We start from the raw sequence: 27,493 nt of genomic DNA, 5'->3' as shown, positions 1-27,493 counted from the left end.
CTGTATGAGGACTTTATATAATTTGCATATTAACCCCATATGAGAGGTAACATTGGCAAATATTTTCTCCCACATGGAAGGGTCCTTTCTCTTTTTGATCATGATTCTTTTGCTGTGCAGAAGCTTCTTATTTTGACTCGGTTCCATTTGTCTATTTTCTCCTTCATTTCTGTTCCCCAATAACTAAGATTTAAAAACAGCCCAAGTGGCCATCAGTAGGCAAATGGATAAAAGAAAAAAAAGCTGTGGGACATTGACAAAATGGAATACTACACAGCTGTAAAGAGGGGCCTCTGAAACTTTGGGGCAGCATGTATGGACCTGAAGAATATGATGCTGCATGAAATCAGCCAACTTCTTGCATTTAATTGTACTTTTCCAGACACCCCTGTCATCTATTATTATCGTTCCTGATGACAGTTTAGAAATAGAGCAAAATCCAGAGAACATATTCGATGCCATGCATCATGCGTGGAGATTTTCACAAACTGAGTAAAGCACAAACCAATACTGATGTTTTGAATGTTATCATCATATTTAATAATATAGTCAATGGATCTTCATGGCATGAAAGGAAACTAAAAGCAAAGAAAGGGTAACATATTTGTCATAATTGATGGCGTATTAGGAAAATGCCTTTCTTAGATACTGGTGTTCCCCAGCATGTAGAATGATTCCTAATCTATTTCTAGTTAAAAGTGACTAAAGGAAAAGTTAGGCCTGAGACGGAGAGAGAAGGAGCAGGAAGAAATTTTACATATAAGGAACTTTGAGCTACATTTATAAAGGTCACACTTTCGCCTTCATAACCCAGGAATGTCCCTACTCAGCCAATAGGTTAGGGCACATATTGCAGTGAGAGTGGGGAGGTGGCAGAGACATTGTAGGGGATGTGGGTTTTAGCACAGCCAAGAAGAGGCCCTTCTGGAAACTCCTGTTCCTCTCTTTCCCATCATCACCACAGATTCCAGCAGCCCAATTCCAATGTCTCCCACTTCTATCTCCCAGTCATGTCTCCCAGAGGTAAAGTCTCAGCACCCCAGTGATAAAAACACGCAGATCCGAGAGAGACATTTGCACACACATCCCACACAAAGGCTGATCAAACCTCAGGTAGGAAGACAAGTCTATTAGTTCTCCCCGGCTGCAAATTAATACTCACTGCAAAAAGAAAAAGAAATCATGTGGACCCGTTGCATATAAAGTCCTGAGTCAAGAGTTGGTCTTTTAAGATGTTACTTTATTGTGAGCTACAACAACATGAGCGGTGTTGGTTGTCACATCTAGTAAAGTGCGGGATGACCGCAACATCTGCAGAACAAGCAAATCCCTAAAGACAGACAGTTGAGCATTTGTCTAAATTTGAATGTTTATGGCCCAATGTAAGCCTGACCTCACCCTGGTCAGTGTCTCAGTGTTTAGAGCTTTGGCTCAGACCTGAAGGGTCAGGGGTTTGATTCCACTCAAGGGTGCATTTCTGGGTTGCCGTTTCCATCCCTTGCAATGCATCTGTCTGGGCATTGGACCTCTTTCTCTTCCTCTTTCTCAGAGTCTCTGTCTCTGTCTTTCCTTCCCTCCTTTGCACTCCCTCTACAAATCTATGGAAGAAAATATGCTTAGCCTGGCCAGTGTTGCTCAGTGGTGTGTGTCCATCTATGACCCAGGGGGTCCAGGATCCATTGGTGGTCAGGGTAGATGCCTTGGTTGTGGGTTTGATCGCCAGTAGGGTGCATGCAGGAATCAGCTTACGGGAGATTCACTCTCATTGCTGATGTTTCTCCCTCTCTCCCTACCCCTTCCTCTCTGAAATCAGTAAAGATATATTTGAAAAAATGATTTCTTTCAGGAAAATAATAAAACTAAATACCTTGAGCCGAGATGCAGACTTCCCCCGACAGCAGACGAAAACTCCACAGGTTGCGCTGTCTACCATATGCTCAGTGGCAGCAACAGTGGCTGCTGCTTCTGGAAAATCAAAGGAGTCTTACAACAGGCAGGATCTCAGGACTGCTTCAGGCGCTTGCATGGGGGTCCCAGTCAGGCGCCCTGTGCTGAAGCCAGAGAGCGGGGCATCTCAGCCACCAAGTGGGGATGGGACCCCACCATTGCCTGCCACCCCTGGGTCTCCAAGACAGCCTCAGCATGAGAGTGGGTGAAACCCACTGCCCGAGTTTTCAGTTGATGAGCACTGTGGAGGTCAGCCAAGGTGAGCATTTCTGCAGCATTCTCCTCAGAGAGGTGTCTGCTGAGGGCTTCCTCACACGTGACCTTCAAACGCTCCAGGGCATATTCCTCAGCAGCTGCCAGCAAACCATCAGCCATTTTGTCCCGGTTCAGAGCCTTCCCCGTGGAAATGGAGCACATCATTTCCTTAAAAACTCCAGGCTCCGTGTCAATGATCTCAATCCGGTTCTCGTTGCTCTCCTCCATTGAGTGTGAAAACATGGCCCTAAACACTGGAGGACGAGCTGCTAAGATAGCTTTGTGAGCCCGGACTTCCTGGCCAGCAACACAAAAACAACAGTCTGTGAACCAGGAATTTTCCCAAAGCCCTCCTAGCTCATCGGCCACCTGGCACTCAGGTACCTTCACCATCTTCGTGGCACTCTGGCCAGAAATGGTGACGGAATCTTGCACCACACTCACCTCACAGAGGAGGGTCAGCTTGTCATCAGGGAGAAGACTATTGTCTTCATCCAAAAGAACATCTCTCGGGATGAGTTTCTTGAATCCCCAGTCTTTGCCTTGTACAAAGCTATATGCCTGGTGACTCTCCAAAGATTTGATTTCTTCTCCCTTGTCATTCAGGATGGAGAGTTTGAAATTTGCCAAAAATATATGCTTTGGAGAACTGACCAGAAACAGGTAAAGTGACAGGTAATCTTTGCTTTCTTCACCTACTCCTTTTGGGTATACTCTCAAACACCATTTCAGTTGATCAATGGCTTCTGATGAAAGGCTGAACTTTGAATGACTTCACGACTTCCTGCCGGCAAAAGCTAAAGTTACCGATGGTCCACATGTGGGAGGATTTCACCACCTTGATCTCAGTGTGGCACCAGCTCTCAGCTACTGGGCCACTGACATTTCTGCTGGAGGTGGCGGACTTGGAACCCTTGACATTGCAAGTTTGAAGCTTAAACAAGATTTCCAAAGTCAGAGGACAAAGATTTCTGTTCTCTTTTCACCCACGTTAAGTCAGTATTGGGAAGATGGATGTTGGGGTCCAGCCCCAGCAGGTCCAGGGGTTCCCAAAGGTGTGGACGGCATCGGCAAAGCAGGAATGACCTGGAGACAGCGCTCAGATGATCAGCATAGCCAGCTTCTCTAGCCAGGTTCTCTAGCCAGGTTTTCTCTTTATTCTCCTGTTACATCTGTGTTTATACCATTTGATTTTAATCCTACCCATTCTGTTCCAAAGGTTAGGGCGTTTGTTATCTCCATTCCAAGGTCACTACTCTACTGTGCTGGTAAGCTACAAGGAAGTAAGTGAAGGAGATTATCCTAAGTAAAGATTATGCAGCTTGAGCACGATTCTTCATAGTTAAGGTGATTAACTACCCGCCTGGCACTTAGTTAAGAGGTTTTACTGATTTATTCCCTTCCTTAGTCCTGTTCATCCCTAACCCCAGGGAAAAATTCCCACCTGGGGAAACAACTTTTCTGGGAGAGGTGACCCTGGTTAAAACACATAGCACTAAGAAGGGGAGCAAACATATTAAAAACAGTATGCCATATACACCAGGTCCCTTGAAACATATGCTGTGCAGATGTTTCTTCCCTGCAGCGACTGTGTCAAGCAACAAGGATGGACTGGCTTCTGGCAGACGAAGTTGTCTTGTCTAACAGGAAATATCTCAGAGTAGGGCTTATAGCTGCTGGTACCTGTCCTTATGCATTCGCTTCATACTCTCTACAACATCCAGGCTTTGCATCTGAAAACAACTGTCTGAAAGATGCATCTAAAACAGAAATGCTGTTTTGCTGGCGTGGCTCAGTGCTTGAGCGACCAGGTCAAGGTATATGGCCACGTTGCAGGCTCAATCCCTAGTGCAGGGCTTGTAGGAGGCAGCAATTCAGTGATTCTCTTTCTTCATTGATGTTTCTATGTCTCTCTTCCTCTCCCTTTCTAAAATAAAAATAAAATAAATAAACCATAAATGCTACCACAGTAGACAGATGCTCAACAGTATCCACGATTCATTTAGTAATATTTATTGAGTTTTTGGGGAGTGCCGGCCATTTCTTAAAGTGATCCTTGATCCACAGGTGGGGAACGTCCTGCCTGAGGTCCGTATAAGGCCCCAAAATCATTTGGTCTGGCCCGCCCAAGGCACAGGGGTAATTTAAAGGTTTGACCAAATTGCAGCAGCCTAATTGTCAATAATTTCATTACCTTTTGTATGGCGTTCAAATGATGTCAGAAATATATAAATGGCCCTTGGCAGAAAAAGGTTCCTCTCCCCTGTAGTCTAATGTATTTACACTTCAATATAGTCCCTGGAGTAGACCCATAGGGAACACTCCCTAAAAATCCAACTACTTTTCCTTTCCACCACTTAAAAGAAATCACAAATTATCCAATACTTGGGTACATTTATCAAATTTACAAAAATCTCATCAATCTCATGTGTACAAAATGATTCTTGTGAACACAATTGCTTTCTTCCCATTGGTAATTAGAGTAGCATCTTTTCCTGTTTCTTTGCTCTTTAATTTTCTTTGCCATCAATAAGCTCTTCATAAAATTGTTCATATTTCTATTGCATAATCCATTAATTTTATTATCGGCAAGTATAGATTTGTCATTGCATTCTAAAAACAAATTACTTTCTGACTAACATGACAGATATGACATGCTTAGAGTAAATTCCCTTCATGTTCTATAATAGAGCAGAAACTCTCTACGTACTATCAAGTACTAACACATTATTGTTGGCCAAAAGGCAGAGCTAGTCTCCTTCCAGCCTCTGGTCATAGCTTGCCCATCTGTCAGTTAGTACATCATCTTGTATTATGTGTGTCTCTATTTAAAGACATCTAAATTGTGACTGGCTTTTTTTCACTCAGCATAACATTTTAAAGTTTTATGTATGCTATATTCTAGTGCAAGGGTATACCACATTTTGTTTACCCATTCATCAGTTGATGAGTATTCGGGTTGTTTCTGGTTTGAGGCCTTCATGAATAACGCCGCTGCGAACATTGTGTACAAGTTTTTTTGTGTGAACATGTTTCCTTTTCTTGTGGGTATGTACCTACAAGTGGAACTTCTGGGCCGTCGGGTGACTCTTGTTTTCCAACGTGGCCCCGCTATTTTACATTTCCACTAGCAATGTTTCAGGGCTCCAATCTTTAAACATTCTCATGAATGCTTTTTTTAATTTTATTTTTTTAATCTTTAATTTCTTTATTGGTTAAGGATTTACAAATGTGTCCTCATCCCCCCAATAACCCTCAATCTCCCCCCCCCCTCACACACACACTCAAGTTTTCATCCCCTGTTGTCCATGTCATTGGTTTGCCTTATATGCATGCACACAAGTCCTTTGATTGATCTCTTCCCCTTACCCCCACCCTCCCCTGCTTTCCCTCTGGGGATTGATGGTCTGATTACTGTTTTTCTGTCTTTGGATCTGTCCCTGTTCATCAGTCTATGTTGTTCTCTATATTCCACAAATGAGTGAGATCATGTGGTATTTATCTTTCTCCGTCTGGCTAATTTCACTTAGCATAATGCTCTCCAGTTCCATCCATGCTGTTGCAAATGGCAAGAGTTCCTTCTTTTTTACCACAGCATAGTATTCCATTGTGTAGACGTACCAAGGTTGTGGTATTTTTTGACTGCATTTCTATGAAATGCCACCCCCTCGCCTCCCCCCCCCAATAGGGATATCCCTGGAGGAATCTCCCTACAGAAAGGAGATTAATAACTGCCTGGGGCTAGGGCGGGAGGACAGGGAGGGGCACTGGGAAAGGGGAACTGTTAATGGTTTTGGCTTTAAAGTCCTACAATTGGCTCCTCTCTGAGGGGCGGTTTCTAGGCCCTGGGGGGTTGTGGCTGGACTTGAGGGCGGACCCAGCCAGCTTAAAACCCTGCTGAGGCATGATGGCCCACACTGTGGTGGCTGTTACACGTGGAGGCATGGAGGAGTGCGCTTGCTTCTGCGGCTTGTGCTCTTCGCGGGGATGTCGGTGTCTTCAGAAATGCCAGGGCCCAGCTGAGAAGGCAGCAGCCGAAGGCAAGCCCGCCCCCGCAGAAAAGCACCTCGAGGTGGACACGGCAGCGTGGTGCTGTGGGGGGAGTGGAGGAATCGCGAGTCCCATGCCACCCCCGCACTGCTCACTGCAGGACCTGCCTGTGGAGATGCTGGTGGAGATCTTCACCTTGCTCCCGGGCACTGACCTTGCCAGCCTGGCCCAGGCCTGCACCAAATTCCGCCACATCCTGCACAACGACAGCATCTGGAGACGGCGCTGCCAGGAGGAGTATGGCGTTCGTGAAATCTTGCAGAACCTGGACATGATCGGTATGCCTTATCGAGAAGTCTATGCAAAGATCTTCCCATACAGAAACATTTTGGGTTTGTGGCAACTAGATAATAGCTATGGAACACTGCTGAATGTAGTGCTGGACGGCTTCTGCATTACTGGTTGGACCTACAGGCCTTCCCTTAACACCCATCTTCATGGCCCAATTCAATCCTCGCCCTCATTTAGAATTCGCCTGATGGCGGGGAAATCAGCCACAGTGGATGGAGTACATGGATGCCATCTACAGCTTTTCCCACAGCCGCCACATGCAGATTCAGAAGGACAGGGTCAGCATCCAGTGGATCAGGAGAGACCACCGAAAGGATTCACCAACGCCGCTTAGGGGAGAACAGGGCCTGGTGCTGTTGGAGAAGGACAGACGGCCTCATGACTGCCGGGCCTTTGGTCGCGTGGTGCTGTTGTCGGAGGAGAGCCAGATGTATGGCTACTGCCTGACCTACCGCCGCTTCTACCTCCCGCCCAGCCACCCGGACGACCTCATCAGGCCAGGCCTCTTCCACGGCAAATTCGATGGCTTCGGCCCTACGATTGCCATGCTCAGCTTCCATGGGAAGTATGCCAGGGTCACGAAGATCACGGGAGAGTCCATTGAGATATTAGAGATCCACCTCAGGCGCCGCATCCAGCTGCGAGATGGCGAGATCTTCCGCAACTTCAAGGAGCTCTCCCACGTGGTCCAGGAGATTGACAAGCAGGTGATTCGGAAGCAGCAGCAGCAGCAGCAGCAGCAGCAGCAGCAGCAGCAGCAGCAGCAAGAAAACGGGACTGAGGAAAGCGAGGGTCCTGGCTGGCAGAGCCCTGCCCAGCCCAGCGTTGGGGAGTCCGGGGCTGCAGCTTCGGAGGAGCAGTCTGTTTCGTTTGTTCTGCCTGTGGGTGTGCGCTCAGAAGGCCAGAACTACCCCCGAACCTGCAGGATGTGTTTCTATGGAGTTTACAGTGTTAGATTCCATCGCATCACCTACTCCAGGCGCTTCCCTGGAGTCTTCATCCTGTTTGATGACAACCACTTCGGGTTCATCTGTCTGGAGGAGAAATACTTCATGCGATTCTCTAGAGTCCAGAAGACCTTCCAGAATGTGGAAGCACCATCCCCCACGGCCTTCCTGGAGGTGCTCTCCAACATTCAGTCCCGACCATTTGGGTGGTTCCGCTTGCATGCAGGTTGAAGATTTGACCTTCTGACCAGCTTACCCACCTTTGTTTGTTTTTTTAATCCTCACCCAAGGATAATTTTCCACTGATGTTTCGAGATAGTTGGGGAGAGAGGGAAAGACAGAAATTATCAATGTGAGAGAAATTCATCAGTTGTTTGCCTCCTGCCAAAGCCCAGTCCAGGGCCAGGCTAGGTAGGAGCCAGCAATTGAGGTAGAAATTAACCTTATACCAGTGTTCTCAACTTTGCTAATGCTGCGACCCTTTAATACAGTTCCTCATGTTGTGGTGACTCCCAATTTCATTGTTACAAATTGAACATAATTAAAGCATAGTGATTAATCACACAAAAAAATAAAGACATCTTATATATTGTTTATTTTTTAACAGATAATTCATGGCCAAAAGCAATAGCGCTCATTCCTTATGAAAGCTTATCTAACAGATACATTATCTCCATAAAGCAGAGCCAGTGCTTTGGCACTAAGGCTGCGGGCTATTTTAAACAGCAGGGCCACAGGCTCCTGGGATGGCATCTTCAGAGACAAATGGGACTGTGCTCATTCCTCACGGGGATCTGAGGAAAAGAAGGAACATGGGGGAAAGGCAGAAAGCAGCAGCTCCTCAGACCCCAGCAGTAGCAATGAAGATGCCAGCAGCTCCAGCTCATCACCTCAGGGGACTCCTCTGACTCAGACTCCAACTGAACTTCCTTTATTCCTCGGTGGCGGGACAGAGAGCTTCCCAACACAAGTCTTTGGCATCTATGTGCATTGCGGGGCTCTTCTCCCTGTGCCCGTTTATTGTTTTATTTCTTCCTTCCTTTACCCTCCTCCTCCTCAAAACAGAGTAGGACGGGCTGGGAAGCGGGGAATTGGGACACAACTCTCAATATCAGGTCCACACACCTGGGAAGAGAGGTTCCTGCTGGGAGAAAAAATATATCTGAGCCTGTATTGGGTCCCCCTACACCAGTGATGGTGAACCTTTTGAGCTTGGCGTGCCAGCATTTTGAAAAACCCTAACTTAATTCTGGTGCTGTGTCACATATAGAAATTTTTTGATCTTTGCAACCATAGTAAAACAAAGACTTATATTTTTGATATTTATTTTATACTAGAGGCCTGGTGCACAAAAATTTGTGCACTGGGGGGGAAGGGGGGTCCCCCAGCCCAGCCTGTGCCCTCTCGCAGTCTGGGACCCCTCGGGAGATAACAACCTGCTGGCTTAGGCCTGCTCCCGGGTGGCAGAGGGCATGCCCAATCCCTAGGTGCAGCCCCTGGTTGGGCTCAGAGCAGGGCCGATTGGGGAGTTGGGGCACTGCCCCGTCATGCACAGAGCAGGGCGGATCGGGAGGTTCCGATGCCACCCTCAGTCATGCTCAGGGTAGGGCCGATTGGGGGGTTGGGGCACCGCTTCCTGTCACACTCAAGGCAGGTTCGATGGGGAGGTTGCAGCACCACCCCTTGTCACGCACAGAGCAGGGCCAATCAGGGGCTTGGGGCGCTGCCCCCTGTCACTCACAGGGCAGGGCCCATCAGGGGGGTTGGGGCTCCGTACCCTGCCACACACAGAGCAGGGTCAACCAGGGGGTTGGGGAGCTCCCCCCTGTCACGCACAGAGCAGGGCCAATCAGGGGGTTGAAGAGCTACCCCCTGTCACGCACAGAGCAGGGCCAATCAGGGGGTTGAGGAGCTCCCCCCTGTCACTCACAGAGTAGGGCCAATAGGGGAGTTGGCGCACAGCCCCCTGTCACACACAGAGCAGGGCGGATCAGGGGGTTGGGGCACTGCACCCTGTCACACTCAGGGCAGGGCCAATGGGGAGGTTATGGCTCTACCCCATTACACAGAGACCAAGGCCCATGGAGGGGGGTTGGGGCGCCACCCTCTATCACCCACAGAGCAGGGCTGATCAGGGGGTTGGGGCCCCGCCACTGTCACACTCAGGGCAGGGTCGATGGAGAGGTTATGGCTCTACTCTGTCACACACAGAGCAGGGCCCATGGGACGGGTGGGGGCGGCGGGGGGGGGGGGGGGGGGGCGGGGGAGGCTTGAGGTGCCTTCCCCTGTCACACACAGAGCAGGGCAGATAGGGAGGTTGTGGCCCTGCCCCCGTCACACACAGAGCCGCAGGGTGATCAGGGGGTTTGGGTGCTGCCCCCTGTCACGCTGATCCTGGTGCCGGGAGGCATATTACCCTTTTACTATAGAATAGAGGCCTGGTGCATGGGTGGGGGCCGGCTGGTTTGCCCTGAAGGGTGTCCTGGATCAGGGTGGGGATCCCCACTGGGGTGCCTGGCCAATCTGGGTGAGGGGCTGAGGACCGTTTTCAGGCTGGCAGGTGACTGAAGCTCCCAACCGCTTCTTTTTTTCTTTTCTTTTTTTTCTATTCTGGGCCAGCTTTAGCTCTGAGGCCTCACTGCTGAAAGCAGGTTTCTGGCCTTTACCTTCTGTATTTGATACAATGTTGCGGTCCGGCTGGCTGAAGCCCGGCTGACTGAAAGCCGGTTTCTGGGGTTTTGTTTAGCTTCTATATTTGCAACATAGTTGCTTAGAGTTGCAGCTGAGAGACCGGCAAGACAGGTGGGGAATGTTGGAGTCTGCCATCACTGGAGCAAGCAAGCCTCACTGTTTGCTTCAGTGCATGGCTGCCGGCCGCCATCTTGGCTGACAGTTAATTTGCATAAGGATATGCTGATTAGCCAATGGGAAGGGTAGCGGTCGTACGCTAATTACCACGTTTCTCTTTTATTCGTGTAGATATTTAAATGACATTTAACAAAGAAAAATCAACCAAAAATATGAGTTCGCATGTCACCTCTGACATGCGCATCATAAGTTCGCCATCACTGCCCTACACCATCAGTACCACTCCCTCGAGGAGCCCCAAGCAATGAAGGATCTTGATACAAACAGTGATGATTGAGCAGCTGTGAGGAGCACACTGCACTGGACTTTGCATTTGTGAAGAAGTAAGTTTTGCTTTCCTTATTTTCTGTCTGCTGGAGGTGGTCGGGGGCCACCATGAGCCTGTGACTCCTACATTCTCTGCAAGAACTCTACCTCTGGACTCTTATACTACATCTGGTGTGAGGAAGGAGTTGCCATTTTTTATGTGAGAGTGGGCAGCATCATGTAGCAGCCAATATTTATACATGTATATTTAACTCTGACATCTCTATGAGACTTTCTTACTAATTTGAAATAAAGTTATATTTTCTAAGTTTAGCTGTTTCATTTGAACGAGGGCCTCCATGGAATAAATGTTTTATAATTTGGAGCACTGCTGCTCCAAGTAGTGTCTGCATTTGTTCTTGGAAAATCCTAAATTCTTTCCTGTTACTCAGGTTCAAGTGAATCTCCTATTTAGCTATCAGGGTTGATGGATGTATGAATGGATGTATGAATGAAGGTATGGATGGATGGATGGATAGATAAATAGATAGATAGATAGATAGATGTAAATATAAAGATACCTGGGCAGCCCTGACTGCTGTCCTCAGTGTTTAGAGCATTGGCCAACACTTCGAAGGGTCTTGAGTCTATTCCTGATCATGAGCACCTACCTGGGTAGCAGGTTTGATCCCTGCCTCCAGTTGGGGTGTGTATGGGAGGCAACCAACAAATTTGTCTCTCACATAGGTTTCTCTCTCTCTTTAAAGCAATGGGAAAAATATCCTCAGGTGAGGATGAACAAAAAAAATGAGGTATGTGGATAGGTACATACATAGATACATAGAAAGATATAAGTGCAAATATACACTGTTCTGTTCTGCTGGTCTGCCTGGGAATTATTGTGGCTGCACCACGTTGCTTTGATTATTTGGTTGGCAGATATATTGGAACATCTATTTAAGGTGAAATTAAATGAAATCCTTTCCCCCTGTATATTCCTGGCTATTTCCATGTGGTGTTCTCATGAATATAAGCAAAATGAAATAACTAGCATTTTTATATGAAAACCATTAAATTTTAAGCATTTAGATAACTAGATATCTTAGTGAACTATTACGTGTTTTTCTAGATAAAGTACATTTTACAAAGTAAAGGCAGCATTGACATGTTTCATACCTCTAATCATTTCTCTTTCTAAAAGTGTTGGTTGGAATATTCAGAACAATGTTAAGTAATAGCAGTGATATGTGCTTGTCTTGCTTCAGACTTTCAAACTCACATTTAAAGGACTTGAAACTGTTGAAATTATGCTGATTCATAATACATTTAAAATAAACTGAAAAACCAAGATGGCGGCATAGGTTAATGCTGGAGTTTGCTGCCTCGAACAACCACTTCAAAAATACAACTAAAAGACGGAACGGACATCATCCAGCACCACAGGAAGGCTGGCTGAGTGGAAGTTCTACAACTAGGAGGAACCGAGAATCAGAGGAGGCGCAGTGCTGAAATAAAATACTATGGTGCGGAGTGCGCCCGGCGTGGGCTGGTGGCTGAGGGCGTGGTTGTCTGTTTCAATCTGGAGGGAACCTCAGACTCTGAGCTCCAGATCCAGGCGAGTCTCTAGGGACCCAGATTCAAACGGGAGAAGCGGGACTGTCTGGCTTCAGTCCCTCTGAGGTTTGCAGCGGTTGCTGGGACAGAGAGGCAGAGCCCCTGGGGACAGACTGAGAGCAGCCATAACTGCTCCCTCCTCCGCCCTGTTGATCCTGTGGGACCCGCCCCGCCCACGTCCTGCACAGAGCCATTGGCCGGATAGCCTCAGGCAAAGGCTAGATTAGCACCTCCCTAGAGGACAGAAGTTCTCCCACTACAGACACACCTGATTCTCACAGCCAGTTGGCCTAGAGGTCAAGTAGTAATTCCTTACAACAATCAAGGCTTAACTACAACAGGACTGTGCACAAAGACCACAAGGGGGTGCACCAAGAGTGTCTACCTCAGGTAATTGGGACACTTAACACGGAAAGCCACTCTATCGACACAGCGAAGCATAAAAAAATGCCGAGACAAAGAAACAGGCCACAAAGAACAGAACCAGAGTAAAGCAGGCTACTGGATATAGAATTCAAAACCACACCTTTGAGGTCTCTCAAGAGGCTTCTAGAGTCTGTCGATAAACTTGATGAGATGTATAGGAAATCTAATGAGACCCTCGATGGTGTGATAAAGGACCAACTAGAAAGTAAGCATACACTGACTGAAATAAAGAATATTATACAGACTCCCAACAGCAGACCAGAGGAGCGCAAGAATCAAGTCAAAGATTTGAAATGCGAAGAAGCAAAAAACACCCAACCGGAAAAGCAAAATGAAAAAAGAATACGAAGATAGTGTAAGGAGCCTCTGGGACAGCTACAAGCGTACCAACATCAGAATTATAGGGGTGCCAGAAGATGAGAGAGAGCAAGATATTGAAAACCTATTTGAAGAAATAATGACAGAAAACTTCCTCTACCTGGAAATAGACTTCCAAGTCCAAGAAGCGCATAGAAACCCAAACAAAAGGAATCCAAAGAGGACCACACCAAGACACATCATAATTAAAATGCCAAGAGCAAAAGACAAAGAGAGAATCTTAAAAGCAGCAAGAGAAAGAAACTCAGTTACCTACAAGGGAAAACCCATACGACTGTCAGCTGATTTCTCAACAGAAACTTTGCAGGCCAGAGGGAATGGCAAGAAATATTCAAAGTGATGAATACCAAGAACCTACAACCAAGAGTACTTTATCCAGCAAAGCTATCATTCAGAATTGAAGGTCAGATAAAGAGCTTCACAGATAAGGAAAAGCTAAAGGAGTTCATCACCACCAAACCAGTATTATATGAAATGCTGAAAGGTATCCTTTAAGAAGAGGAAGAAGAAGAAAAAGGTAAAGATACAAATTATGAACAACAAATATGCATCTATCAACAAGTGAATCTAAGAATCAAGTGAATAAATAATCTGATGAACAGAATGAACTGATGATTATAATAGAATCAGGGACATAGAAAGGGAATGGACTGACTGTGCTTGCGGGGGGGTGGGGGGCGGGGGGGGGCGGGCGCGAGAAGGGGTGTAGGAGATGCAGGAAGAGACTGGACAAAAATCATGCACCTAAGGATGAGGACAGTGGGTGGGGAGTGAGGGCAGAGGGTGGGGTGGGAACTGAGAGGAGGGAAGTTATGGGGGGAAAAAAGAGGAACAAATGTAATAATCTGAACAATAATGATTTAATTATTTAAAAAAATAAAATAAACTATATAACCTAGTCAGAAACTGCCTATGTGTTTATATTAATGTTTTCACTGCATAATGTGTATTATTATTTAACACACAAATTCTAGCATCCACTCAGAGTGGACCCAGGAGGAGCGCTGGGTGATGTGTCTGAGCACCTGGAAGGGTGTCCCTTTCCTCTGCTCCACTTGCAGGGGCATCTGACCTCCCTGGTGGTGGCCATGCTGCAGAGGCCCAGCAGAGAGTGGTGGTATAGATGTCAGCCAGCAGGTGGCAGCTGGGCCTGGCTGCAACCTGGTTTTCATTCTGTATTCCTGTGTGTGTTGGGGCGGGGGAGCCCTCGCCTGGGTGCATGCGTGCGTGCGTGCATGCCTGTGTGTGTGTGTGTGTGTTTATTTTATCAAGTTGAAAAATACAGAAAGCCCAGAATCAGGTACAAGCCCCAAAACTCTTAGATGCCTCTGATCTGTTCTTTCCATTTTCCCTAAATGTGTCTTCATTCTTTTATTCTCCTCCATATCTTTATTTCCCCTTCCTTTACATATTTTACTCTCATAGCATGCTTTCTGTATAGCTGTTTGGATGCATAATTTAAAAATAATTTCACTAACCCACTTTAATTGTATGATGTGATAAGCTTTGAGTGGTGTAGAGTTATGTTGAAAAGCAAATTCCAAACTGTAGCTATATGTTAGACGACACAACTAAAGAAACGAGTATCATTGACAATGAGCATATTTTTGAAATTATAGCAAAGCTTCATATTTTATCAGGAATATGAAAGTTTTTTTAGTGCGAAATAAAATAAAAAGGTCATTTGAGCTGACTCCCCACATCTTAGAAATTGCTGGTAACTGATAGCAATGTTGTGTCTCTATATGCATCAAACTGGGGAGACAATGCTCTTAAAGGTCCCTGGAATCCAGAAGGTAGGAAACCTTAAATGAAATAATATTTGGGAACACAGTGAAAGGATACGGTTCCATGATACTGACCCAAAAATATAGTTTCCCTGCCCAGAGGTTTCTTAATATTATGGAAAATGGTGAAGAAATTGTCAAAAGAATGTTCTATTTCATAACACAAATGTAACATACTCATATCTCTTGTTTCAAGGTCTGCCTACCCTGTCCCAAGTCTAACCCCCTCTCCCAAAAAGGTAGCCATATGCTGGTGATTAATATGCCTTGTTTCTAACGATCATTTCTTTAAATTCATATCAATAAAATCACATAGTATACACCTTTGGTGTGTACTTTCATTGTTTAAAAGTATGTTGGTGAGCCCAGGCAGACTGACTTAGTCGTTGAGGGTCAACCTATAAACTAGCAGGTCACAGTTCAATTCCCAGGCATGGCACATACCCAGGTTGCAGGTTTGATCCCCAGTCAGAGGCATTAGCAGTAGGAAGCAGCCAATCAATACTTCCCTCTCACCATTGATCTCTCTCTCTCTCTCTCTCTCTCTCTCTCTCCTTTCCTCTCTGAAATCAATAGACAATATATTTAAAATTAAAGAATTAAAGAAAAGTATTTTGGGTAGCTTTATGCACTCCTCTATGTGTAGCACTTGTTTTTCTTATTTTGTCTCAGGGTATTCCACTCTATGATTGCACCACAACTTGGTCATTCTACTGGAGAGATGTCTAATCGGTCCATCATCCCATTTTTGTTGGATTGTTTTTGTCGTCTTATATGAGGACTTTATATAATTTGCATATTAACCTCATATGAGAGGTAACATTGGCAAATATTTTCTCCCACATGGAGGGGTCCTTTCTCTTTTTGATCATGATTCTTTTGCTGTGCAGAAGCTTCTTATTTTGACTCGGTTCCATTTGTCTATTTTCTCCTTCATTTCTGTTCCCCAATAACTAAGATTTAAAAACAGCCCAAGTGCCGAAACCGGTTTGGCTCAGTGGATAGAGTGTCGGCCTGCGGACTGAAAGGTCCTGGGTTCGATTCCGGTCAAGGCATGTACCTGGGTTGCGGGCACATCCCCAGTAGAAGATGTGCATGAGGCAGCTGATCGATGTTTCTCTCTCATCGATGTTTCTAACTATCTCTCTCACTTCCTCTCTGTAAAAAATCAATAAAATATATTTAAAAAATATATATATAAAAACAGCCCAAGTGGCCATCAGTAGGCAAATGGATAAAAGAAAAAAAAGCAGCTGTGGGACATTGACAAAATGGAATACTACACAGCTGTAAAGAGGGGCCTCTGAAACTTTGGGGCAGCATGTATGGACCTGAAGAATATGATGCTGCATGAAATCAGCCAACTTCTTGCATTTAATTGTACTTTTCCAGACACCCCTGTCATCTATTATTATCGTTCCTGATGACAGTTTAGAAATAGAGCAAAATCCAGAGAACATATTCGATGCCATGCATCATGCGGGGAGATTTTCACAAACTGAGTAAAGCACAAGCCAATACTGATGTTTTGAATGTTATCATCATATTTAATAATATAGTCAATGGATCTTCATGGCATGAAAGGAAACTAAAAGCAAAGAAAGGGTAACATATTTGTCATAATTGATGGTGCATTAGGAAAATGCCTTTCTTAGATACTGGTGTTCCCCAGCATGTAGAATGATTCCTAATCTATTTCTAGTTAAAAGTGACTAAAGGAAAAGTTAGGCCTGAGACGGAGAGAGAAGGAGCAGGAAGAAATTTTACATATAAATTTTACATATACTTTCATTCTGTGTGAGTTCCTTCTAATGAGGTGGGTCTCTTGTAGACAGCAAATGTATGGGTCATGATTTTTTATCTGTTCAGCCACTCGATGTCTTTTGGTAGGAGCATTTACATTTCAAGTTATTATTGAAAGGTACTTGTTTGTAGCCATTTTTCTTTTTGTGTGTGGCTATTTTCTTTCTTAGCTTTTTATTTCTTCTTTTTACACCAGTCCCTTTAGCATTTCTTGCATTGCTGGCTTGGTGGTGATAAACCCCCTTAGCCCTTTTTTGTTTGTGAAGCTTCTTATTTCCCCTTCAATTGTGAATGACAGCCTGGCTGGTGAGTATTCTTGGATGCAGTCCTTTGCTTTGCATCACTTTGTAAATTTCTGTCTATTTTCTGGCCTGATGTGTTTCTGTTGAGAATTCATTTGATAATCTAATGGGAGATCCCTTGTATGTAACTGTCTGTCTCTCTCTTGCAGCCTATAAGATTCTCTCTTTGTCCTGAACATTTTCCTTGGTAATTATGATGTGTCTTGGTGTGGGTCTTTTCGGGTTCACCTTGTTTGGGACTCTCTGGTCATTTTGACTTTTTTCTTCCCCACCTCAGTGAAGTTTTCTGATATTTATTTGACTAGGTTTTCTAATCCTTCTTCCTCTTTCTGTTGTTCTGGCACCCCTATTATTCGTATGTTGTTTCGTTTCATGTTGACCCAAAGCTCCCTTAGACTCTCCCCCTGTCTTTTAATTTTTTTCTCCAATTGCAGTACAGTTTGGGTGTGTTTTACTCCCTTGTCTTCTAATTCACTAATTCGGTCCTCCGCTTCTCCTAGTCTGTTGATGCTTTCAATGGTGTTTTTTATTGCAGCTATATCGCTCTTCATTTCTTCTTGGGTCTTGCATAAGTTATTGATTTTTTCCTCCATCCGGTTTATGCACTCTAGGACCCTTATTCTGAATACTTTTTCTGTCATGTTGCATGCCTCTGTATCGCTTAGCTGCTTTTCTGGCGAGCCCTCCTTTTCTTTCCTTTGGGGGTTTCTTTGTCTACCCATGTTTGATCTCACTGACATATCTAGATGTTGAGTCGTTCAGTGGCTGCTTTTTGGGTGGCAATGGCTACTCGGGCTGCCCACTCTCATAAAGAATGGCAACTCCTTCCTCACGTCAGATGTAGTATAAGAGTCCAGAGGTAGAGTTCTTGCAGAGAATGTAGGAGTCACAGGCACATGGTGGCCACCAACCACCTCCGGCAGACAGAAAATAAGGAAAGCAAAACTTATTTCTTCACAAATGCAAAGTCCAGTGCAGTGTGCTCCTCACAGCTGCCCAATCATCCCTGTTTGTTTCAAGATCCTTCATTGCTTGGGGCTCCTAGAGGGACTGGTACTGATGGTGTAGGGCAGTGACGGTGAACCCATGATACGCATGTCAGAGGTGACACGCAAACTCATATTTTTGGTTGATTTTTCTTTGTTAAATGGCATTTAAATATATAAAATAAATATCAAAAATATAAGTCTTTGTTTTACTATGGTTGCAAAGATCAAAAAATTTCTATATGTGACACAGCACCAGAATTAAGTTAGGGTTTTTCAAAATGCTGGCATGCCGAGCTCAAAAGCTTTGCCATCCCTGGTGTAGGGGGACCCAATACAGGCTCAGATATATTTCTTCTCCCAGCAGGAACCTCTCTCCCCAGGTGTGTGGACCTGATATTGAAGAGTTCTGTCCCAAGTCCCCTCTTCCCAGCCCCTCCTACTCTGTTTTGAAGAGGAGGAGGGTAAAGGAAGGAAGAAATAAAACAATAAACAGGGACAGGGAGAAGAGCCCTGCAATGCACATAGATGCCAAAGACTTGTGTTGGGAAGCTCTCTGTCCCGCCACCGAGGAATAAAGGAAGTTCAGTTGGAGTATGAGTCAGAGGAGTCCCCTGAGGTGATGAGCTGGAGCTGCTGGCATCTTCATTGCTACTGCTGGGGTCTGAGGAGCTGCTGCTTTCTGCCTTTCCCCCATGTTCCTTCTTTTCCTCAGATCCCCGTGAGGAATGAGCACAGTCCCATTTGTCTCTGAAGATGCCATCCCAGGAGCCTGTGGCCCTGCTGTTTAAAATAGCCCGCAGCCTTAGTGCCAAAGCACTGGCTCTGCTTTATGGAGATAATGTATCTGTTAGATAAGCTTTCATAAGGAATGAGCGCTATTGCTTTTGGCCATGAATTATCTGTTAAAAAATAAACAATATATAAGATGTCTTTATTTTTTTGTGTGATTAATCACTATGCTTTATTTATGTTCAATTTGTAACAATGAAATTGGAGGTCACCACAACATGAGGAACTGTATTAAAGGGTCGCAGCATTAGCAAGGTTGAGAACACTGGTATAAGGTTAATTTCTACCTCAATTGCTGGCTCCTACCCAGCCTGGTCCTGGACTGGGCTTGGGCAGGAGGCAAACAACTGATGAGTTTCTCTCACATCGATAATTTCTGTCTTTCCCTCTCTCCCCCACTATCTCGAAACATCAGTGGAAAATTATCCTCGGGTGAGGATTAAAAAAACAAACAAAGGTGGGTAAGCTGGTCAGAAGGTCAAATCTTCAACCTGCATGCAAGCGGAACCACCCAAATGGTCGGGACTGAATGTTGGAGAGCACCTCCAGGAAGGCCGTGGGGGATGGTGCCTCCACATTCTGGAAGGTCTTCTGGACTCTAGAGAATCGCATGAAGTATTTCTCCTCCAGACAGATGAACCCAAAGTGGTTGTCATCAAACAGGATGAAGACTCCAGGGAAGCGCCTGGAGTAGGTGATGCGATGGAATCTAACACTGTAAACTCCATAGAAACACATCCTGCAGGTTCGGGGGTAGTTCTGGCCTTCTGAGCTCACACCCACAGGCAGAACAAACGAAACAGACTGCTCCTCTGAAGCTGCAGCCCCGGACTCCCCAACGCTGGGCTGGGCAGGGCTCTGCCAGCCATGACCCTCGCTTTCCTCAGTCCCGTTTTCTTGCTGCTGCTGCTGCTGCTGCTGCTGCTGCTGCTGCTGCTTCCGAATCACCTGCTTGTCAATCTCCTGGACCACGTGGGAGAGCTCCTTGAAGTTGCGGAAGATCTCGCCATCTCGCAGCTGGATGCGGCGCCTGAGGTGGATCTCTAATATCTCCATGGACTCTCCCGTGATCTTCGTGACCCTGGCATACTTCCCATGGAAGCTGAGCATGGCAATCGTAGGGCCGAAGCCATCGAATTTGCCGTGGAAGAGGCCTGGCCTGATGAGGTCGTCCGGGTGGCTGGGCGGGAGGTAGAAGCGGCGGTAGGTCAGGCAGTAGCCATACACCTGGCTCTCCTCTGACAACAGCACCACGCGACCAAAGGCCCGGCAGTCATGAGGCCGTCTGTCCTTCTCCAACAGCACCAGGCCCTGTTCTCCCCTAAGCGGCGTTGGTGAATCCTTTCGGTGGTCTCTCCTGATCCACTGGATGCTGACCCTGTCCTTCTGAATCTGCATGTGGCGGCTGTGGGAAAAGCTGTAGATGGCATCCATGTACTCCATCCACTGTGGCTGATTTCCCCGCCATCAGGCGAATTCTAAATGAGGGCGAGGATTGAATTGGGCCATGAAGATGGGTGTTAAGGGAAGGCCTGTAGGTCCAACCAGTAATGCAGAAGCCGTCCAGCACTACATTCAGCAGTGTTCCATAGCTATTATCTAGTTGCCACAAACCCAAAATGTTTCTGTATGGGAAGATCTTTGCATAGACTTCTCGATAAGGCATACCGATCATGTCCAGGTTCTGCAAGATTTCACGAACGCCATACTCCTCCTGGCAGCGCCGTCTCCAGATGCTGTCGTTGTGCAGGATGTGGCGGAATTTGGTGCAGGCCTGGGCCAGGCTGGCAAGGTCAGTGCCCGGGAGCAAGGTGAAGATCTCCACCAGCATCTCCACAGGCAGGTCCTGCAGTGAGCAGTGCGGGGGTGGCATGGGACTCGCGATTCCTCCACTCCCCCCACAGCACCACGCTGCCGTGTCCACCTCGAGGTGCTTTTCTGCGGGGGCGGGCTTGCCTTCGGCTGCTGCCTTCTCAGCTGGGCCCTGGCATTTCTGAAGACACCGACATCCCCGCGAAGAGCACAAGCCGCAGAAGCAAGCGCACTCCTCCATGCCTCCACGTGTAACAGCCACCACAGTGTGGGCCATCATGCCTCAGCAGGGTTTTAAGCTGGCTGGGTCCGCCCTCAAGTCCAGCCACAACCCCCCAGGGCCTAGAAACCGCCCCTCAGAGAGGAGCCAATTGTAGGACTTTAAAGCCAAAACCATTAACAGTAGCCTCCCTTTCCCAGTGCCCCTCCCTGTCCTCCCGCCCTAGCCCCAGGCAGTCATTAATCTCCTTTCTGTAGGGAGATTCCTCCAGGGATATCCTTATTGGGGGGGAGGGCGGGGAGTGGCATTTCATAGAAATGCAGTCAAAAAATACCACAACCTTGGTACGTCTACACAATGGAATACTATGCTGTGGTAAAAAAGAAGGAACTCTTGCCATTTGCAACAGCATGGATGGAACTGGAGAGCATTATGCTAAGTGAAATTAGCCAGACGGAGAAAGATAAATACCACATGATCTCACTCATTTGTGGAATATAGAGAACAACATAGACTGATGAACAGGGACAGATCCAAAGACAGAAAAACAGTAATCAGACCATCAATCCCCAGAGGGAAAGCAGGGGAGGGTGGGGGTAAGGGGAAGAGATCAATCAAAGGACTTGTGTGCATGCATATAAGGCAAACCAATGACATGGACAACAGGGGGATGAGAACCTGAGTGTGTGTGTGTGTGGGTCGGGGAAATTGGGGGTTATTGGGGGGATGAGGACACATTTGTAAATCCTTAACCAATAAAGAAATTAAAGATTAAAAAAATAAAATTAAAAAAAGCATTCATGAGAATGTTTAAAGTTTGGAGCCCTGAAACATTGCTGGTGGAAATGTAAAATAGCGGGGCCACGTTGGAAAACAAGAGTCACCCGACGGCCCAGAAGTTCCACTTGTAGGTACATACCCACAAGAAATGGAAACATGTTCACACAAAAAAACTTGTACACAATGTTCGCAGCGGCGTTATTCATGAAGGCCTCAAACTAGAAACAACCCGAATACTCATCAACTGATGAATAGGTAAACAAAATGTGGTATACCCATGCACTAGAATATAGCATACATAAAACTTTAAAATGTTATGCTGAGTGAAAAAAAGCCAGTCTCAATTTAGATGTCTTTAAATAGAGACACACATAATACAAGATGATGTACTAACTGACAGATGGGCAAGCTATGACCAGAGGCTGGAAGGAGACTAGCTCTGCCTTTTGGCCAACAATAATGTGTTAGTACTTGATAGTACATAGAGTGTTTCTGCTCTATTATAGAACATGAAAGGAATTTACTCTAAGCATGTCATATCTGTCATTTTAGTCAGAAAGTAATTTGTTTTTAGAATGCAATGACAAATCTATACTTGCCGATAATAAAATTAATGGATTATGCAATAGAAATATGAACAATTTTATGAAGAGCTTATTGATGGCAAAGAAAATTAAAGAGCAAAGAAACAGGAAAAGATGCTACTCTAATTACCAATGGGAAGAAAGCAATTGTGTTCACAAGAATCATTTTGTACACATGAGATTGATGAGATTTTTGTAAATTTGATAAATGTACCCAAGTATTGGATAATTTGTGATTTCTTTTAAGTGGTGGAAAGGAAAAGTAGTTGGATTTTTAGGGAGTGTTCCCTATGGGTCTACTCCAGGGACTATATTGAAGTGTAAATACATTAGACTACAGGGGAGAGGAACTTTTTTTCTGCCAAGGGCCATTTATATATTTCTGACATCATTTGAACGCCATACAAAAGGAAATGAAATTGTTGTCAATTAGGCTGCTGCAATTTGGTCAAACCTTTAAATTACCCCTGTGCCTTGGGCGGGCCAGACCAAATGATTTTGGGGCCTTATACGGACCTCAGGCAGGACGTTCCCCACCTGTGGATCAAGGATCACTTTAAGAAATGGCTGGCACTCCCCAAAAACTCAATAAATATTACTAAATGAATCGTGGATACTGTTGAGCATCTGTCTACTGTGGTAGCATTTATGGTTTATTTATTTTATTTTTACTTAGAAAGGGAGAGGAAGAGAGACATAGAAACATCAATGAAGAAAGAGAATCACTGAATTGCTGCCTCCTGCAAGCCCTGCACTAGGGATTGAGCCTGCAACGTGGCCATATACCTTGACCTGGTCGCTCAAGCACTGAGCCACGCCAGCAAAACAGCATTTCTGTTTTAGATGCATCTTTCAGACAGTTGTTTTCAGATGCAAAGCCTGGATGTTGTAGAGAGCATGAAGCGAATGCAGAAGGACAGGTACCAGCAGCTATAAGCCCTACTCTGAGATATTTCCTGTTAGACAAGACAACTTCGTCTGCCAGAAGCCAGTCCATCCTTGTTGCTTGACACAGTCGCTGCAGGGAAGAAACATCTGCACAGCATATGTTTCAAGGGACCTGGCGTATATGGCATACTGTTTTTAATATGTTTGCTCCCCTTCTTAGTGCTATGTGTTTTAACCAGGGTCACCTCTCCCAGAAAAGTTGTTTCCCCAGGTGGGAATTTTTCCCTGGGGTTAGGGATGAACAGGACTAAGGAAGAGAATAAATCAGTAAAACCTCTCAACTAAGTGCCAGGCGGGTAGTTAATCACCTTAACTACGAACAATCACGCTGAAGATGCATAATCTTTACTTAGGATAATCTCCTTCAGTTACTTCCTTGTAGCTTAACAGCACAGTAGAGTAGTGACCTTGGAATGGAATTAACAAACACCCTAACCTTTGGAATAGAATTGATAGGATTAAAATCAAATGGTATAAGCACAGATGTAACAGGAGAATAAAGAGAGAACCTAACTAGAGAACCTGGCTAGAGAAGCTGGCTATGCTGATCATCTGAACACTGTCTCTGTGTTATTCCTGCTTCGCCCACGCCATCCACATCTTTGGGAACCCCTGGACCTGCTGGGGCTGGACCCCAACATTTATCTTCCCACTACTGACTTAACATGGGTGAAAAGAAAACAGAAGTCTTTTACAAATGGAACTACATCAAAATAAAAAGTTTCTGCACAGCAAAAGAAACCATCAACAAAACAACAAGAAAGCCCACTGCGTGGGAAAACATATTTGTCAATGTCATATCTGATAAGGGCCTAATCTCCAAAATTTATAGGGAACTCATACAACTTAACAAAAGGAAGATAAACAATCCAATCAAAAAATGGGCAAAGGATCTAAATAGACACCTTTCAAAAGAGGACTTTTCAGAAAGCCAAAAGACATATGAAAACATGCCCAAAGTCACTAATCATCTGAGAGATGCAAATCAAAACAACAACGAGGTACCATCTCACACCTGTCAGACTGGCTATCATCAACAAATCAACAAATGACAGGTGCTGGAGAGGATGTGGAGAAAAAGGAACACTCGTGCACTGCTGGTGGGAATGCAGACTGGTGCAGCCACTATGGAAGACATTATGGAGTTTCCTCAAAAAACTAAAAATGGAACTCCCATTTGACCCTGTGATCCCACTTTTAGGAATATATCCCAAGAAACCAGAAACACCAATCAGAAAGGATATATGCACCCATATGTTCATAGCAGCACAATTCACCATAGCTAAGATCTGGAAGCAGCCTAAGTGCCCATCAGTAGATGAATGGATTAGAAAACTGTGGTACATCTACACGATGGAATACTATGCTGCTGTAAAAAAGAAGGAACTCTTACCATTTGCAATGGCATGGATGGAACTGGAGAGCGTTATGCTAAGTGAAATAAGCCAGTCAATGAAGGAAAAATACCACATGATCTCACACATTCATGGATAATAGAGACCATTATACACTTATGAACAATAATAGATACAGAGGCAGAGCTGCCTCAAACAGATTGTGAAACTGCAGCGGGAAGGCCGGGGAGGATTGGGGGGCAGGAGGGAGGGGAGTAAGAGATCAACCAAAGGACTTGTATGCATGCATATAAGCATAACTAATGGACATAAGACACTGGGGGGTAGGGGAGCCAGCTGATTATCAAGGGCGGGGGGGGGGGGCGGGGAGAGAAAGGACACATAGGTATTACCCTTTGTAATACTTTAAGCAATAAAACAATAAAAAAGAAAAAAAAGATAGAGAAAAACCCAGAAGGGTATATGCCAAAAAAAATTTAAATAAAATAAAAATAAATAAAAGAAACTTCTTAAAAATCTATAGATTTCAAGTATATAGAGCTCAGAACACTACGTGAGTTAGATTTAAAATAAATAAATAAATAAATATATTTTATTGATTTCTTACAGAGGGGAAGGGAGAGAGATAGAGAGTCAGAAACATTGATGAGAGAGAAACATCTATCAACTACCTCCTGCACCCCCCCCTCCGGGGATGTGCCCGCAACCAAGGTACATGCCCTTGACCAGAATCGAACCTGGGACCTTTCAGTCCGCAGGTCGATGCTCTATCCCCTGAGCCAAACCAGTCAGGGCAGGAACTGTATTTAAAAGGCCTGAAGGTTGAGAACCACTGGCTTATAGTAAGCCTATGTTTAACTTTATAAGAAACTGCCAAAATGTCTTCCAAATTGGTATGCCATTTGAAAAATTAGTTACTTTGTTTTTTTTACTGGAGGCCCAGTGCATGAAATTCGTTCACGGGTAGGGTCCCTTGGCCTGGCCAGCGATTAAGGCTGATCTGTGGGGTGACTGGCCGGGCGATCAGGGCCCCCCCTGGCACCTGCCTTGGCTGGCCTGGGGCCTGTGGGCTGGGGGCAGCTCCCGTGTTGAGCACCTGACCCTAGTGGTCAGTGCACATCATAGCAACCAGTCATACCACCGGTCATTCTGCCATTTGGTCAATTTGCATATTAGGCTTTTATTATATAGGACTAGAGGGCCAGTGCTTGAATTCGTGCACAGGTGGGGTTTGGCTGACCTGGCCCTGATTGGGGCAGATTGGGGCCAGGCCTGTTGAAAGGAGGAGATGGTGGGAGGTTGGCCAACTGGCCCACAGGGCCCAATCAGGGCCGGGCCAGCTTGAGGGGAGGGGCTGCAGGTGATTGGCTGGTGGACCCTGCTCCCGATTGGTGTGTGTGGGGGGCTGATTGGGAGCAGAGCTGGCTGGAGGGAGTGGCTGTGGGCTGATGAGGTGATGGGGGATGATTGCTGGTGGGGCCCTGCCCCTGATGGGAGTGGGGGGCCCCATCAAAGGCAGGGCCAGCCAGGGGGAGGAGCCACAGGCCATTGGCAGGCTGGCCCTGCCCCTAATCAGGGTGGAGGGCTGATCTGGGTTGGGGCCGAGCTGGGGGAGGGGCTGCAGCTCTCAGCACCTGGGGCAAAATGTCCTTCCTTGAAATCGTGTCTGAGTGGCACATCCCAGTATCCACTACCAAGGCAGAGCAGGAAGAGCACTGGCTGCGAGTCCAAGACCAGTCCTGCCTCGGCCACTTCCCAGCTGTGTGACCAAGCAAGTCCTTCCCTCCCAGAGTCCCCTCAGCTTACCCAGATATAGTGGTTAAGACAACAGCCCAACCGACCTGTGTCTAGCACTTTGCAGTTCACCAACTAGTTTTGTGCACTTTAACTCACACTGACCTTATGATGCCAGGAGTGAGTCATCCTAGAGTTCTAGGGAAGTGTGGTCCCAGTGTGGTCTGAGGACCAGAGTTCATCCATGAACTGCTTGTCACTGGTTTCTGACAAAGTACAGAATTTGAGAGTAACCGTTGAGAAACCTTAGAGCAGCGATTTTCAACCTTTTTCATCTCATGGTGCACATAAACTAATTATTAAAATTCTGTGGCATATATATATATATATATATATACATATAGCTGATCTGACTAAAAAAAATAGGTATAATTTTTATTCATTCACACCAGATGGCTATTGTGGTGTTGGCTATTGTCATTTTAAAAAATATATAAATTTTATTGATTTTTTACAGAGAGGAAGGGAGAGGGATAGAGAATTAGAAACATCAATGAGAGAGAAACATCGATCAGCTGCCTCCTATACACCCCCTTCTGGGGATATGCCCTCAACCAAGGTACATGCTCTTGACGGGAATTGAACCTGAGACCCTTCAGTCCGCAGGCCGATGCTCTATTCACTGAGCCAAACCGGTTGCAGTGGTTCTCAACCTTCCTAATGCCGCAACCTTTTAATACAGTTTCTCATGTTGTGGTGACCCCCAACCATAAAATTATTTTTGTTGCTACTTCATAACTGTAATTTTGCTACTGTCATGAATCCTAATGTAAATATCTGTTATGTAGGATGTATTTAGGCGACCCCTGGTGAAAGGGTCGTTCGACCCCCAAAGGCGTCATTTTTTTTTTTTAATTTGACAAATGTAAGGGAAAAGAGGTCAGTGCCTCTGACTCAATAGTCAGGTTTGCATGTTTTAAAAAAAATTTTCGGCACACCAGTTGAAAATCGCTGCCTTAGAGCAATGTAGCAGTTAGTAAGTTCACGTCTGTCCTGTTAAAAGTAATAATAAAAAATTGGGCTTGTACTATGTTAGTCTTTTTCTTAGTTCATTTTTCTAGTTGTTGATAGTGTGATTTACCAACGGAGAGGTCCATGACGAATTAGGAAAAAAACCTGCAAGAGTCTTGTCCTTCACCACAGACATTTTGAGAAGCATTGATCTAGAGCACCCCCAAATGCAGGCTTCAGACCATTTTTACCTTTTTTTTTAGGAGGGAGACCCCTTTTGATCCTTAATGATTGACATTTTATTGATAGGGCCAGAGTTTGTTGCTGTGGTTTTGTTTGCTTTTCTTTTAAAGGCCC

The 27,493-nt window shown here is 45.5% G+C and overlaps 1 pseudogene; it reads right to left on the bottom strand.

The window, feature by feature from the left end:
* Positions 1 to 2,001: 2,001 nt before the first annotated feature.
* Positions 2,002 to 3,123, bottom strand: LOC139018208 (speckle-type POZ protein pseudogene; annotated as a pseudogene).
* Positions 3,124 to 27,493: the final 24,370 nt, after the last annotated feature.

This window comes from Myotis yumanensis, unplaced genomic scaffold, assembly GCF_028538775.1.
Source record: "Myotis yumanensis isolate MYYU_CA2020_CCGP unplaced genomic scaffold, mMyoYum1.0.hap1 SCAF_10, whole genome shotgun sequence".
NCBI lineage: Eukaryota > Metazoa > Chordata > Mammalia > Chiroptera > Vespertilionidae > Myotis > Myotis yumanensis.
This window is presented reverse-complemented; position numbering and strand designations above follow the sequence as displayed.